The sequence below is a fragment of the Pyrgilauda ruficollis genome, unplaced genomic scaffold (genome assembly GCF_017590135.1).
Source record: "Pyrgilauda ruficollis isolate IOZ18807 unplaced genomic scaffold, ASM1759013v1 scaffold14, whole genome shotgun sequence".
Classification (NCBI taxonomy): domain Eukaryota; kingdom Metazoa; phylum Chordata; class Aves; order Passeriformes; family Passeridae; genus Pyrgilauda; species Pyrgilauda ruficollis.
In genome coordinates this window covers 5,537,663-5,551,210 of record NW_024512543.1, presented here as the reverse complement: position 1 = coordinate 5,551,210, position 13,548 = coordinate 5,537,663, and the positions used below count along the sequence as shown (strand labels likewise).

The following is a 13,548-nucleotide window of genomic DNA, read 5'->3' as shown; positions in this document are numbered from 1 at the left end:
ACTCTTATATAACATGAGAAGGCATTTCATCAGAGATCCCTGGGGATAATTCACTTCCCTGTTTTTGACAAAACATATAAAAAGCTTTTTGTCCTTGACAACCACATTTATTTTCTAAATATATGCATTACATATGTGTTTTCTATAATGCCATATTCATGAATATAAAGGAATAAAGAGTTCAACTTCCACACAGGATTGCATACAGCTTTTTTTGTTAATATTCCTTTAAAATGGCATTTAAAATTAAGACTAAAAGAAACATGGTTTTAAGTAAGACTTCACCAATTTTGGGGGCATAAAAATACATCGGAAAAATATGGATGGGACCATACAACTGACAGGAAACAACTGACAGGAATTTAAGAGCACTAGGTGTTCTATCACCAGGTGACAAAGATGAGTGTGTTACATCCATTACTGATATCACCTCAAAAACTGCAAAGGATTTCTGAAGCTTTCAATATGAAATGCAAAAGAACGACATATAAACCTGCAAACAGCTCCAAAAACCTAGCAGAGAACAGAGTACAACTACAGAAACCTTGTACTCTGCTAAACCAACAAATATTACAATGGCATTCTCCTTTTCTGTATGGGAATGTACACAAAAACATGAGGCAAAAGCCAGACTGGTAGCACATAAACTATTATTCTACATCTAAAATACTTCAAGTAATACTAATGATGAACAAAACAATGCAGAAAGGGACAAAAACCTATGTGTTCCTCAGTTACTCAGCAGAAATCTGCATCCTTTATGATTGCAACATTTATGGTTTAGAAAATAATAATGGTAGATATAAATATTTCAGCTGATTCATTTCTCATAAGTGCTGTGCTATGAGTGGGCATTCAGGCTGGATTTCACAGGACTTAGAAGAAGAAATCTTCATATGCAGAAAACCAAGAAAGATTACTTGGAAAATCTCTCAGCAGTGACCAACAGGTAGATGAGACCCTTAGATTTCATGGTGTGGGTACATAATGTTCTACAGTCCTACCACAGACTATATGGTCAAAGCAAATGAGGGCATCCAAGTAGACAGCTTTTCTATTTTAAAGATAGCAACACCAGTCACCCAACTGAGGGCAGAAAAATAATAATACCTACCTGGCCACCTACATCAACTCTTCAGGAGTGATTGTGAAAGCCTGCACAACTCACTGTGTGAAGCAACCTACACCAAACTGCAATACCAGGGAGAAGCAAATAAGCAATTCAAGTCATGAATCCAGACAGTCAAGCTGGCAAATCAGGATACAAACTGAGAAGAGCAAGCAAGGTGGCAGCGACATCTAAAAACACACTCTGCAATTTAAATAGGAATCAGTCTATTACAAGCACAGATACGCCAGCAGTACTGGCACTTCATCCATATATTCTTAAACCTAAGAAGAAAATTTAGCTGGATGGTTGAATATTACCAGTCGTGTCAAAGCATAAGCAAACTTGTGTGTGTTTGACCTGCACACCTGTCCATGCAGGTTTTTTATCAACTGCCTTTCTAGCCCAAGACACAAATTACTCCTTACAAAATGTATTCACTTTTCTCTAAGTTGGGCTACAACAACTCACAGATACCACAAAAATAAGCCTCCAGCCAAACATACCAAATATAGTCCAGCATGTCCATTTGATATTTTTTTCATTATAATCTAAGGAAGTATGAAGCAAAAATCTTTTCGCCTTATGTAATTTTTTTCCTCCAGTCATGGTCAGTAAAAGGAAATATCTACATCTGTTCCTGGTTCACATGCATGAAAAACATTTTATAAAATGAAAACAGATTTGAAATCATTTAAATTCCAATACTAAACCTTCAAAAGTAAATTACCTACAGAAAGTACATGTGTGGGTGTATTCCTGTTTCACTGCATCAACAGCCTTAATCAGGCTTGCATACTATTTCTGATTATGGTTCATTATATAAAATCACGTTGATAACACTTCAGCAAGAACGTTCCTTAATCCCTTCTGAAAAAAGGAAATAGCATTCTTGCACCAGTTTTCACCCTTGCTGTCTGTGTTTGGGGCTGACTTTCTCCAGCCACCCCTGATCTTGTGGAAGCCATGAGAGCCAGCTGTAAACCACAGGAATCTCCCTGAACTCTCCATCAGGGAAAAGGCTGCGGCTCCCCCCTGTGCTGAGTACAGCGACTCCTGCAGACGACTCCTCAGCTCCACTTGCCCCTGCAACCCCCAGGTCCTTGGAGATCCTCCCCAAAAAGCAGACTTTGAAGGCTAATGCACCTCCCTGCTCATGTCAAGTCAAAATTATTCCAACTGCATCAAATGGATGCCACATATCTCCTGCTCAGAAACTGAGAGCCCCGTTCAGAGTTCTGAGCAGTAATTAGGAATACAAACCCTACTTTGAACCCCAACGTGCCTGTTTTGATTTGCAGGGGTGAATTTTCCTAAGCATGTACAGTTTCTTTTTCGGTCTTGTGTCTATTCTTCTATTACTCCAAAATGGGGATTTTATCAATATACTGTATTTTCTGTTAGCCAGACCAATATCTGAAAAGTACTTGAAAATATCAGCAGCTGTGCAGCATAACTTATAATATCCCAGTAGGGTTTCTGACCAGATAAGGATCACACCTGTGCTTCACAATCTGCTTGTTAAATTTCAAGATAAGTTGGGTCTTGATTTCACCCTGTAAAGACTAGATGATTTTGTACATTGAGAAACTTTGCTCATTGATACCATCGCTATTAAAAGCAATTCATCTTTCTATATTGCAACATGGATTTTTTTTTTATTCTAGAGAAGCTTTCAGAAAAATGGGGTTTTTTAATGACAATTTCAGTAACTGATTCAGTGAACAGTGTGATGCTAGCACTACTCAGTTTTCATCATAATGCAAAACTTTATACTCTCACTAAAGAAATCCTCTTCAGTAATTACATGAGTTTAAATCTCTAGGATTTTGCAGCAAGATACAAATATAACTAAGCTGTTTTATGTGCACAAATGTGTTTGGAGGAGGGTTGTGGGGAAAGGAAAAAGAAAAAAAAAGACTCCATCAGCTGAATTTGCATTGTAACCCTCAGGAAATGAACTCTAGTCTTCAAGCCTGCATGAGCAATGAGATGAGAGCAGAGAGATCTACTTGGAGCTGGTTGCACGCACACACAAAAAGATGTTACACCTAAAACCACTGTATGGCTAAATCTACAGATACTTTTTTTTCACTGCTTTGTACTTCATGCCAATCATAAATTTGTCATTTACCAAATTCAGTGAGTCAGTTTTTTGAAGTAGTGAGACATGGCTCAAAATAAGACCACAGTTTTAAAACTGCCTGATAAGCATGGAGTCTGAAGGTCACAGAAGTGTCTCAAAATACGAACTTTTATAATGAAAGTATTTGGTTTCCTTCCAAGTAAAGTAATTAGATCAATTTCTGCTCCCCTATACGTTAATACAGACTTGCCAGAATTTCCAGTGAGGATGAGCACTCATTCCAGTTGAAAATCTCTCTGAAATTAAATAAAACTTCTGATAGTCTTGAGTGGTTCACTTCAGAAGAGGGAATACAAGTTTTTGGTGAATTTTTTATTTCATATTAGGAAAAAAAATACAAATACTGGAAGAGATTCTACTGTGAAACAAAATAGATTTCTAAAGCTTTACTCTGTTTTTGAAGTTCTGAAAGTGGGGGGGGGGGAACTTGTGTGCTAGACAGTCATAGCTTGACCACTGAAATATTACAAACAGTTCTCATATCACAGAAACAGAAAATTTCTATAAAGTAACCAACAAAAATGCATGATTACTTATCAATCATAACCATGACTTATACATGCCAAAACCTAGCTAAAAAAGTGGTCAGGTAAGTTCATACACAGAAAATGTCATCAGGAGTTTCAAGTACAAATAGTTCAACATGAAGTTGGGAAGTTCCTCAGTCAGACTTCTAGAAACTAGGAGAACACAGCTGAGATATACAACTATTTGTTTACTGGTACTTTTCTCTTCCATACAAACAGATACAGCACTTGCCTGATTCAGAACTGCTCTTGGCTATGTTCTTACATAAGATGAAATCACCAGGTTTTATTAGTAAGAGAAATTAGCTTAAGGGAATAACATTTTTGTATTGCCATCTCAGATGAAAAGTAGGGGCTTTTCAGGGCCTTGAAACTTGCACTGGTCCAAAGTTTCAGTTAAAAACTTGGCTATTACTTCTGTATCGCAAATCTGTCTCCCAAAATCAACACGCTACTCTGCTGCAATGGCTTTTTTAAAGGATCATTAGATCAGAACAGCCCATAAACTAGAACAAAGAAACACGCAAGGAACATAATAGAAAATGTTTGGGGAGTGTTAGTATAGCCTAATGCAGCTTCTGGAAACTAAATTACTTTCAGAAGTAGGTTGACTTCAAAATACTTATTTAAGATCTATGGCTCAGACATCAGCTATTCACAAGGCTGCTTGTCAAATTACAAAAAATAAGCATTTTCATGTTTTGCCAATTTGCAAGTATATGCAACCAGAGCATGAGGACTACCAATTATCAGATTATTTTAAAAGCTAGCTTGAAGACTTCTCCTATGACAACAATTGCTCTAACAAAAAACTCTTTCCTTGAAAGCCCTGTCCTTACTCTACTGGACCTAAAACACCAGCATTTAAGTCAAGTCTTCTCTGAACTGTCCCTCAAAGGAGACTTTGGGTCTGTCTTTACTGATTATAGATCAAGTCTACAAAATTATACTCTAAACTACCATTAATTAGCTAGAGTAGCACTCTCCACCCACAGCTCACAGACATGGCTTTTGACAAAGCCATGGGAGGTAACAGGACGACGTAAACCAAAAACAGAAGTGTGGAAAGGCATAAGATTATTTGAGTAGTCAGAGGATCTGAATAATAAGAAAATAAATAGCGAAGGAAAAGGATGTGCCTGAAAAGACAAGACACCTAATATCTTCTTTTCCTTAATATTATTTATCCATTCATTTATGGCAGCCAATAATGACACTACTACAAAGCCTTCTTCCTAAAACAGACGAGAAAGCTTTGATTTCAAGGTGAAAAGTACATTATATACCATCAACAGTACCTACCTTCAACTGAAAAATCTGCACACACTGGGAGATGTTACAGAGCTGTGCACTGCTAGTATGCAACAGCACTGTATAACTCATGAAGGGAAAAAAACAAAACAAAAAAAAGCATGTGATTCTGACATATTCTAAATTAACGTTGCAGAGAGGGCACCAGGAACACACCGGTATTGCCATTTTCCAAACCACGTTGCTTGAGAATCAGTATCATAACTTCCCACTCACACAAAGTCATTGCATCAACTCCCACTAACTCTATCTTACTTAATTTCAAGAAGAAAAGTCATCAGTTCAAAGTATGCCAAGAGAAAATATTTTACTTGTGAGTATATGTGGAATGAGAGCAAAATAGGAAAGTGCAGTGAGAGAAAAAAAAAGCAGAATGTAAGGCTGCATGCAAAGAAATGGGGATGATGCTGTATTAGTGCTAATACATATGAAAATTAAAGCAATGGATCTCCTTCCACTGCTTCTGCAAATCATCACTTAGAGATTAAAGCACCTGAGAATCATGGAATAACATCCCTTTGAACACATGTAATAATCTCAGTTACATGATGCTAAAATTCTCGAGTTCATTACACTTCATGGACTGAATATGATGATTATTGCTGCTGTGAGAATTAGGTTTTAGCAATCCTGATTATATCTGAAATCTTTGTGAAAATTATCCACCTTATTCACAGATGAAGAAAAAACATTTTGAGAAACAGAAGATAGTTTTAATTCTTCAGTTCTTACTTGGCACTGTGTTTTCATCTAAATTACATACCCGAAGTAAAGTAATGCAGTCCTAAATTACTAAAGCATTTGAAGAAAGGAATAAATTATAAAAAGAATGTTTATTTTAAAATACAGTGTCCTGGTTTTGGCTGGGTTAATGTTCTTCATAGTGGCTGGTATGGGGATGTGTTTTGGATTTGTGTTGAACACTGGGTTGACAATATAGAGATGTTTTTGTTATTGCTGAGCAGGGCTTACAGAGCCAAGACCTTGTCTGTTTTTGGTACAGCCACACCAGCGAGGAAGTTTGGGGTGCATGGGAGGTTGGGAGGGGACACAGCAAAGGTCAGACGACCCTCAACTGACCAAAGGGACATTCCAGGCCATATGGCATCATGCTCAGTATATAAAGTTGGGGGAAGAAGGAAGACGGGGGCATTTGGAGTGATGGTGTTTGCCTTCCCAAGTCAAATGGGAGCGCATGTGATGGGGCTCTGTTCTCCAGGAGATGGCTGAACACCTGCCTGTCCATGGCAAGCACTCAGTTAATTCCCTGTTATGCTCTGCTTGTGTGAACAGCTTCTGCTTCCCCTATTAAACTGTCTTCATCTCAGTCCAGGGGTCTTCTATCTTTTACCCTTCCACTTCTCTCCCCAATCCTGCTGGTGGGGGAGTGAGCAAGAGGCTGCATGGGGCTTGGCTGCTGGCTGGGATTAAACCACAACAGTAATTCCAATGTTTCATTTATTTCCATTGTATGAATACTATTTTTATACACTTCCAGCTGCAGTTACATTAACCCACAGCCCTAGTGACATAACAGCAGAACCCAACTCACATCGAGAGTAACAAATTCCTCCCTACCTGACATCTCCTCAAAGAGGAGGTCAGAGCTCCCTTGAGGTGCATCCATAGAAGGAAACAAAAGCATCAAGACCACAGACCTAAAACTGAAACCTAAAATTGAACTTCACAAAAACTCAGTGTAGAGATTAAGTAAAAGTTGGAGAAAGAGAAACAATGATGAGAACTACTTGTGAAGATAGAGCAAGTACACCCAAGAAGATTAGCTTCCAGTTTTAAAAACCACAATGAAAAGTTCATAAATAGAAAACTATTTCAAATACTGCTAAAAAATGCTTTCTTAACTGAGTTATGTATCAACACAGCAGCAATTACACTTAAAATACTGTAAAAGCACACCTTTATCATCACTGATAATACAGGAATTTCTATACAGATAAGCCAAAAATATTAGACCTTCATTTCTGGGAAATGACTCAGCAGGTAATAAATTACTGTACTGTTTTTGACTTGCAGGTAATATGAAGTGCTGTAGCAATCTGGTGAGCAGTCTGAACAGATGCTGACTGATAATGAGAAGACATGGCAGCAGAAAAGAGCGGTGTTTCTAGGGTATTGATCACTACAAATATAGCTTTAAATCAACAACCTAACTGCCAGCAGAGAGGCCGTATTAGCACATAATTCCTGTGGCTAATGATCAATAGTTAATCAGCAGAGGAGAAAATGAGCAGAGAGAAGCCATTGGTGCACACAGAGAATTACCAGATACCTTGAAATACTTGTGCAAAATTAAACGTGTTGGTAATGGGAAGACAATAACCCTTTACTAAGAAACAGCGCTTTTATACATGAACTGGCAACATAAGTAATTTATTATCCAAATCACTATTCAAAGCAGAACAGAAGTAAGCAGACAGTACTGCATGGTATATTTTGCAGTTAAAGTAATTTCTCATATAATGAATACTTAAAAATTACTCTTCTGCATTCTTAGATGCTTTGGAAATTTTTGAAGTCTTTTTCAAATACTTCCATGCTGTCAGGTAAAAGGTTTATAAATGCCAAGCAGAGGGACTCTACAAGAATGCAGAGTTCCTACAAGTGGCTTTAGAAGCCTTGATTTGAGCAAGAAAAGAAAAATACAAATATTCTCTTTGTTCCCTCTGGATATACTCAGACCTTAACTATGACTTAGTGATCCTTTTAATCCAACTCGTTTGTCACACACTGCCAACAACTCACTGTCTTCTTTCGAGAGCTGATCATAATGTCAAGTATCTAACTAACATGTTAAGAATTCAAAATCAAACTTCAGGCTTATATGCACCTGGCTTTAAAAAAAAAAATGTTTTCAACCAGTACTTACTCTACTATTCTGACAAAAAACCCTTATCAGTAGAAAATATTAATATCATTAATCCTCTTGTTAGACGTACAAAATAAATGCAGGGACAGGATGAAGATCAGATTTTAAGTGGGTTTTTTTTTTTTGGCTAACGTAACAAAGATGACTTTCAAGTCAAATAATTACTTGAAATAGCCACTCTGTACACAACCAAACCAAGCAGTAGACCAGGCTGTCCCACAGAAGATGTGCAATAGTGAGGTATTAAATTCTTTAAGCAAATGGAAAAAACAAATTCATCACTAAGGAGCTCCCATTATCAACAAGCTACAGTTTTGGCCAGAGAACACATTTACTGTGGTATGCAGTGTGGTATGCTTCTCTGATGAAGTCACTAGCCAGAATAAAAACAGACATCTTAACAGTATGGATCTCTCTTCAAGACAGGGGTCCCTTCTGGATCTTTTTACTTTACATATATAGCAAGAAAGTAAGGCAGGCAGAAATGAAAGACTGACAAAAATCTACTGTGAAATAATCCTCAAGTTCATCTTCCATTTAAGAAGAAAACATGCAGGTGTATCAAATGTAATTACATAAATTAATTTCCAACTGTCTTTCCATTACCTCAAAAATTCAGTGTTATTTCCTTTTTCTCCAAAATCAAGGGCCAAAGTTGATTTCTATATCCTTGATGTACACAAGTGTGCATACATTAATAAATCAAGAATACTAGGGGGTTTCCTGTGGAGACAAACTTTAGTCACTGGCTCTATTAACCTGCACAGCAAATGGGTTTCCCTTTCATGCTCCTTCTTAAGGATGCATGCAGGAATGTATCAAAAATTTTCATAACAGACAACAGAATGACTCTGATTCACTTACCAAGTAGAAATTGAAAATAAAAACATGAGAACCAAGTATTTAAAAGATGGAGTAGTGAGCTGAAAATGTAGCCTCCTTCTCTACTACTTCCAAATAATTTTTTTATTCTACTATGTAAGGTACCAGAATGCGTAAGAATTGGAGCATTAATCATACTACATATCATGCCACCTTCATTTTTAGGTTCAACTTTTAGTATTCCCGTACTACATTTTCATCACTAGTTCCATCTACTATGTCAGTGGCAGGAGATAAGAGTCATCAGAAGGCAGTGGTATTTCAACTAGTTATGTCTGTGCCAATGAAGAACTTGCAGCAAGAAGGAAAAACCCAAGTGAAACCGGAGAACTGCATAAAACAAAATTTTCTCTGCCTTTTGCAAAAGATTATTCTTTGGCCTGGTGTAGTAAGGGAGAGAGAATTTGCTACAGACATTCAGGAGACTGAAGCACAAGTCCTGTGCATCACTAAAATCCTCCTGAGCACATTCATGTGTGAGATCCCAGTAATGCACAGAACTTGTGCTGGCCATCCCACTAATGTTGAAGATGACAATACAGCAACAGCTTCTATCTGATATCTCATACCTCTGACAACCAAAGAGAAACAGGAAAAAAAAAAAAGAGAATGCATTGAAATGGCCTACAATTCCAAATTTTTCCAAAGAAAATTATGTTCCTTACAAACTGAGAACTTTCAGAGTTTCGTAATTTGCACAGTACTGGAGCTGGCTCCTCAGATCAATTATTTAACCAATGCTGACGTGCTTTAACAACTGCTTCTCATTTACAGAAGTTAAGGCAGTTATGAACTGGAGGACAGCATTAATCCTAATTAGCTTTGATCCCACCACCAGAAAGACCAGGATCATCACTCTGCTGAAGATTTCTCAACTTAGTGCTTAGGAGATTACCAGCTGGGAACTTTGAGTTCTTGTCTTGTGCTACCATGAGCTTCCTGAATATCCACATCTGTGTAACACTCTTCTCAGAGAAGCCTGGAAAAAAAGGAATCAATAAAATCACAGAAGCCTCCTGTCAAATAATTTGTCCTGATCATAGAACTCACAAAAGGAAGAACAGTTTGGGTAAACTGCAGGATCAGGAACATGCTATATAAGGAGCCTGTGTTCTGCTTTTCTTAAATTCAGTGTGTTTTATGTTTTGGGTTTGAGGGTTTTTTTTTAATTGCACTCCAACACAGATAAACCAAAGGTAACTGAGGTGTTCCTATGAAACCAAGCTGTAGGCTCCAACTGTCAAGGTAACGGAAAGAATGAACTCCTGAAACACCACTGGCCCCAGTGGAACAAACTGGGCTAAAAAAGAAGAGAACATAAAGGATGGAAAGAAACCAAACCATCACCTCCCACCTGTAGCCCTGACCCACCTTACCAATGCATGCTGAGGCCAACAGGCCCCATTTATTAGTACAGTCCCGGTGCTCTCCTCTCCCCAGCAGATGTATGTGTACATCCTTCCTGTACACGAAAGACCAGAGCTGGAACCAAGCCTGCAGATGCACACTGCCTGGCAAAGCAAGTGGCAGCAGCACGTGGAGCTACCCAGGATTGCTAAGGGCTAGATCTGACCCAGCTGTTTCTCAGTGAATGTCTAGACTACTCCTCACTAAAGCGCCAATTTCACAATTTACTCCATACCAAGAATTTTCCATCTCTCATCGATGTGAAATCAGCAGCCAGTTAATATCCAAAATGTTGGGTGGATATTTTTTTTCCTCCCTTTTGGAGTGAGGAAGAAGCAGTGAAAAAGAGGGTTTGATGGATAGGCAAATCCAGTCACAAAAGCCTCACTTCCTTATCAGACTAAATGCAGTATCCCTACAAGAGGTCTCCTTGAAAAATAAACCAAGAGACTAGAGAAAGGATTTACATAGTGAAAATTCTTGCATGTTGACAAAGAACAGAAACTTCAAAAGAAGTACTTGTCAAAAGACCCAACCTAACAGTGCACAAGGTAGGCCAGGAAATCTTCGCATGACAGGGCTGCTTTTCACATGTCTTTAAACGTGAAGCCAGTAGCTGCTAATTGGTAAGAATGGAGGAGATCCCACCCAACACCTGCTACAGCAATTCGGTTTAATAGCAGTCCTTCAGTAGCTCTGACAATTACTCCCACACTCCCCTGTGAGAGACTAATGGTTTGCTAAAAATAAAATAAGAGATTAGAGCCGCTATGCTATTCGACAGAAGGCAATATTAAACAGCCTTGTGGTGAGCTGAAGTCCAGACTTCAAAGGATTTCATCCTGCATCTAGAGATTGCGGTGCCTGGCTCAAATGGAAGGATGCAATACTACTTTTTGTTCATTGTATTATTTTCTACAGCCTGCATCTTAGCACACAGTAATAATGTTCATACTTATGCAGTAGGGAATAATCAGTACCAACCTCAATTTGTGTACAGCAGCTGCTAAAAGCTGAAGTTGCCAAGAGACCTAAGATGACAAAGCAAAACACAGCTTTCCTCCCCTCCTCCAGCTCTACCAGCAATTAGTGACATTTTCACTAGGATGTGAATCTTTAGCAAGCAGACCAAGACTTATGAAACCACAATGGCAGTGAAGGATGGGAAAAAGAGCAGAAAATACCTTTTACAATTTTTCTGAATATGATATATAATACGGTTGTCAAAACCATCAATCAACAGCTTGTATGTAGGATGCAAGTAACAAAAACCATATCAGTCTTCCAAAAGAATTGCTCTTATCTGTTTTAAAATACAGGAACTATCAGACAAAAAAAGCAGCCAATATAAAAAAGAAAGCATTTTTTAAAACCACATACATCAGTTCTGTAAGAAAGTGTCTGACTCCACGACAAAAAAGATATACAGATTACGTTTTGCCTTACATTAAATACTAAGAAAACAATCTAAATTTACACTGGGAAAAAATTAATCTTCTGTCAGACACAGAAGGGAAAAAAAGGGCTCCATGTGATGAATAAGATAGTGTATACAAAAAAAAAAAAAGCCTCAGAAACAACCCTGACCTTGTTTTATGGAAGCAAGCCAAATTAATTCCATCCTTCAAATCTTCAAGACACTGGTGTCACACAGAAGGAACACTTTAATTATAGTTGCTCTCAAAAGAAAGTAGCCATCTCACGAAATTATTACTGTCTTACCTGCTCAAATGGGTTAGATTAAGAAAGACATCAAGAAGTACAGGTCTGGATTTCCCCCTCAGAAATAACAAGTCTGCCTAGGAGGACAAGAATAGCCAAAATTCCATTTGTCTTTCAGTTGTGTGAAAAACTTCCATTTAAAATAAATAAGGAGACATGACGGATGAGGCCACTTGCCTCATGTCTTCCTGTACAAGTCAGATACCACCCGATCACAGGTGGCAGTGCCAGAAGGTGAGGTGAGACAGAACACCTGAAGAATACACAGGTAACTCCACAAGAAGAGAAAGGTTCACAGCTAAGAGGCAGGAGAACTGCAGCCCAGCAATTCTTTCCCTTCAGCCTTGAGATGGAATGACCAACACCTTGATTTAACAATCATTGCTTAGGAACAACATCCATCAGTTTCCAGTCACATTTTCTCCAGTGCCTTTCACTTGGTTTCACAGCTACCAAATAGTTTAAACTATCTCCAACATAAAGATTTCTTAAATAGAAAACAGTTCAAAAATCACCAGAAGCATGACAATTAAAACTTAATATTAACACGTATAAAGAGGGTATTTCTCATTGTGCGCTTCAGTTGAGAGCTGAAGGTATGACATGATATAGATGTGAAGTTTTCAAATAAGGATGTAAAGGTTTCAATCCCACAGAAACTATTGGCTTATGTGTTTGTGCCTCAGCACTCAGACTTGCGCAAGACCCACCAAATAAACTGCAGAAGTGTGATACTAATGTTTCTTGGCACTGAACACGTCATTGATCTCTTCAGCCTCCATTACGACATCACAGAGGAAGCTGCAGCTGAAACTGTAAGGCACAACTTACACACAATTCTTGTGTAAATCAGGTGGTAAACTGAATCGGTAAAATAATCAACTTTTAAGGCTAGGTTTTACATTTCATGATTTTCCTCTTGAAATACTTTCCACTGAAAGGACAGAAATAAAAACAAGGAAACTACCACAGCATCAGAAAACCATTATTTAAGTGGTTTGCAAGGTTAATATGCATCTCTCTATAAAAAGAACCTGTACACAATAATTCCTATTCGGGCAAATGACATTTTACCAGAGAGAAAGAAATAACTAAGACCAAATTGGCAAATGTCACTGTTACCACAGAAATTTCTTTTCAGACATGAGCGAAGAAAAATAGCACCAGCTTGTTCACAATGAAGGCCTCCCACATGATTATGTGGCACATGTGAAAATAATTTGTTGATTCTAAAGCTTGTATTGATGATAATCTGCTTTGTCTCATAAAAATACAGATTATATGCACAAAGAAATTCCCTTTATTGTATTTTACTATCATACAAAGAGCATTCCCAATTTCTGTTTTACACAGAGAAGCAAAGAGTTATTGAAAATATACCAGTTTATATTCAATTTTGTACACAGCATCACATTTTCTTTTAATCAACTGGGACTCATTTTTGTATTTAACACAGTGGAAGACATGCTTTTATCCCAAACTTGATTGCAATATTGCAGAGTGACACAGCAAAGCTTTTGACACAGGTACTGCACGGGCCAGTCAAGGCTGACACACA

General features: G+C 37.9%; 1 protein-coding gene across 4 annotated transcripts in view; it reads right to left on the bottom strand.

The window, feature by feature from the left end:
- The window catches only part of SIPA1L1 (signal induced proliferation associated 1 like 1), a 199,182-nt gene that overhangs the window by 79,477 nt on the left and 106,157 nt on the right, over window positions 1–13,548 (bottom strand). Inside the window, exon 5 of one of the 4 annotated variants that reach the window (XM_041459962.1) lies at window positions 9,757–9,840. The exons of the other annotated variants lie outside the window; for them this stretch is intronic. The gene's annotated coding sequence lies outside the window, so the exon portion shown is untranslated. The remainder of the gene's footprint in view (window positions 1–9,756; window positions 9,841–13,548) is intronic. 4 annotated transcript variants of the gene reach the window in all.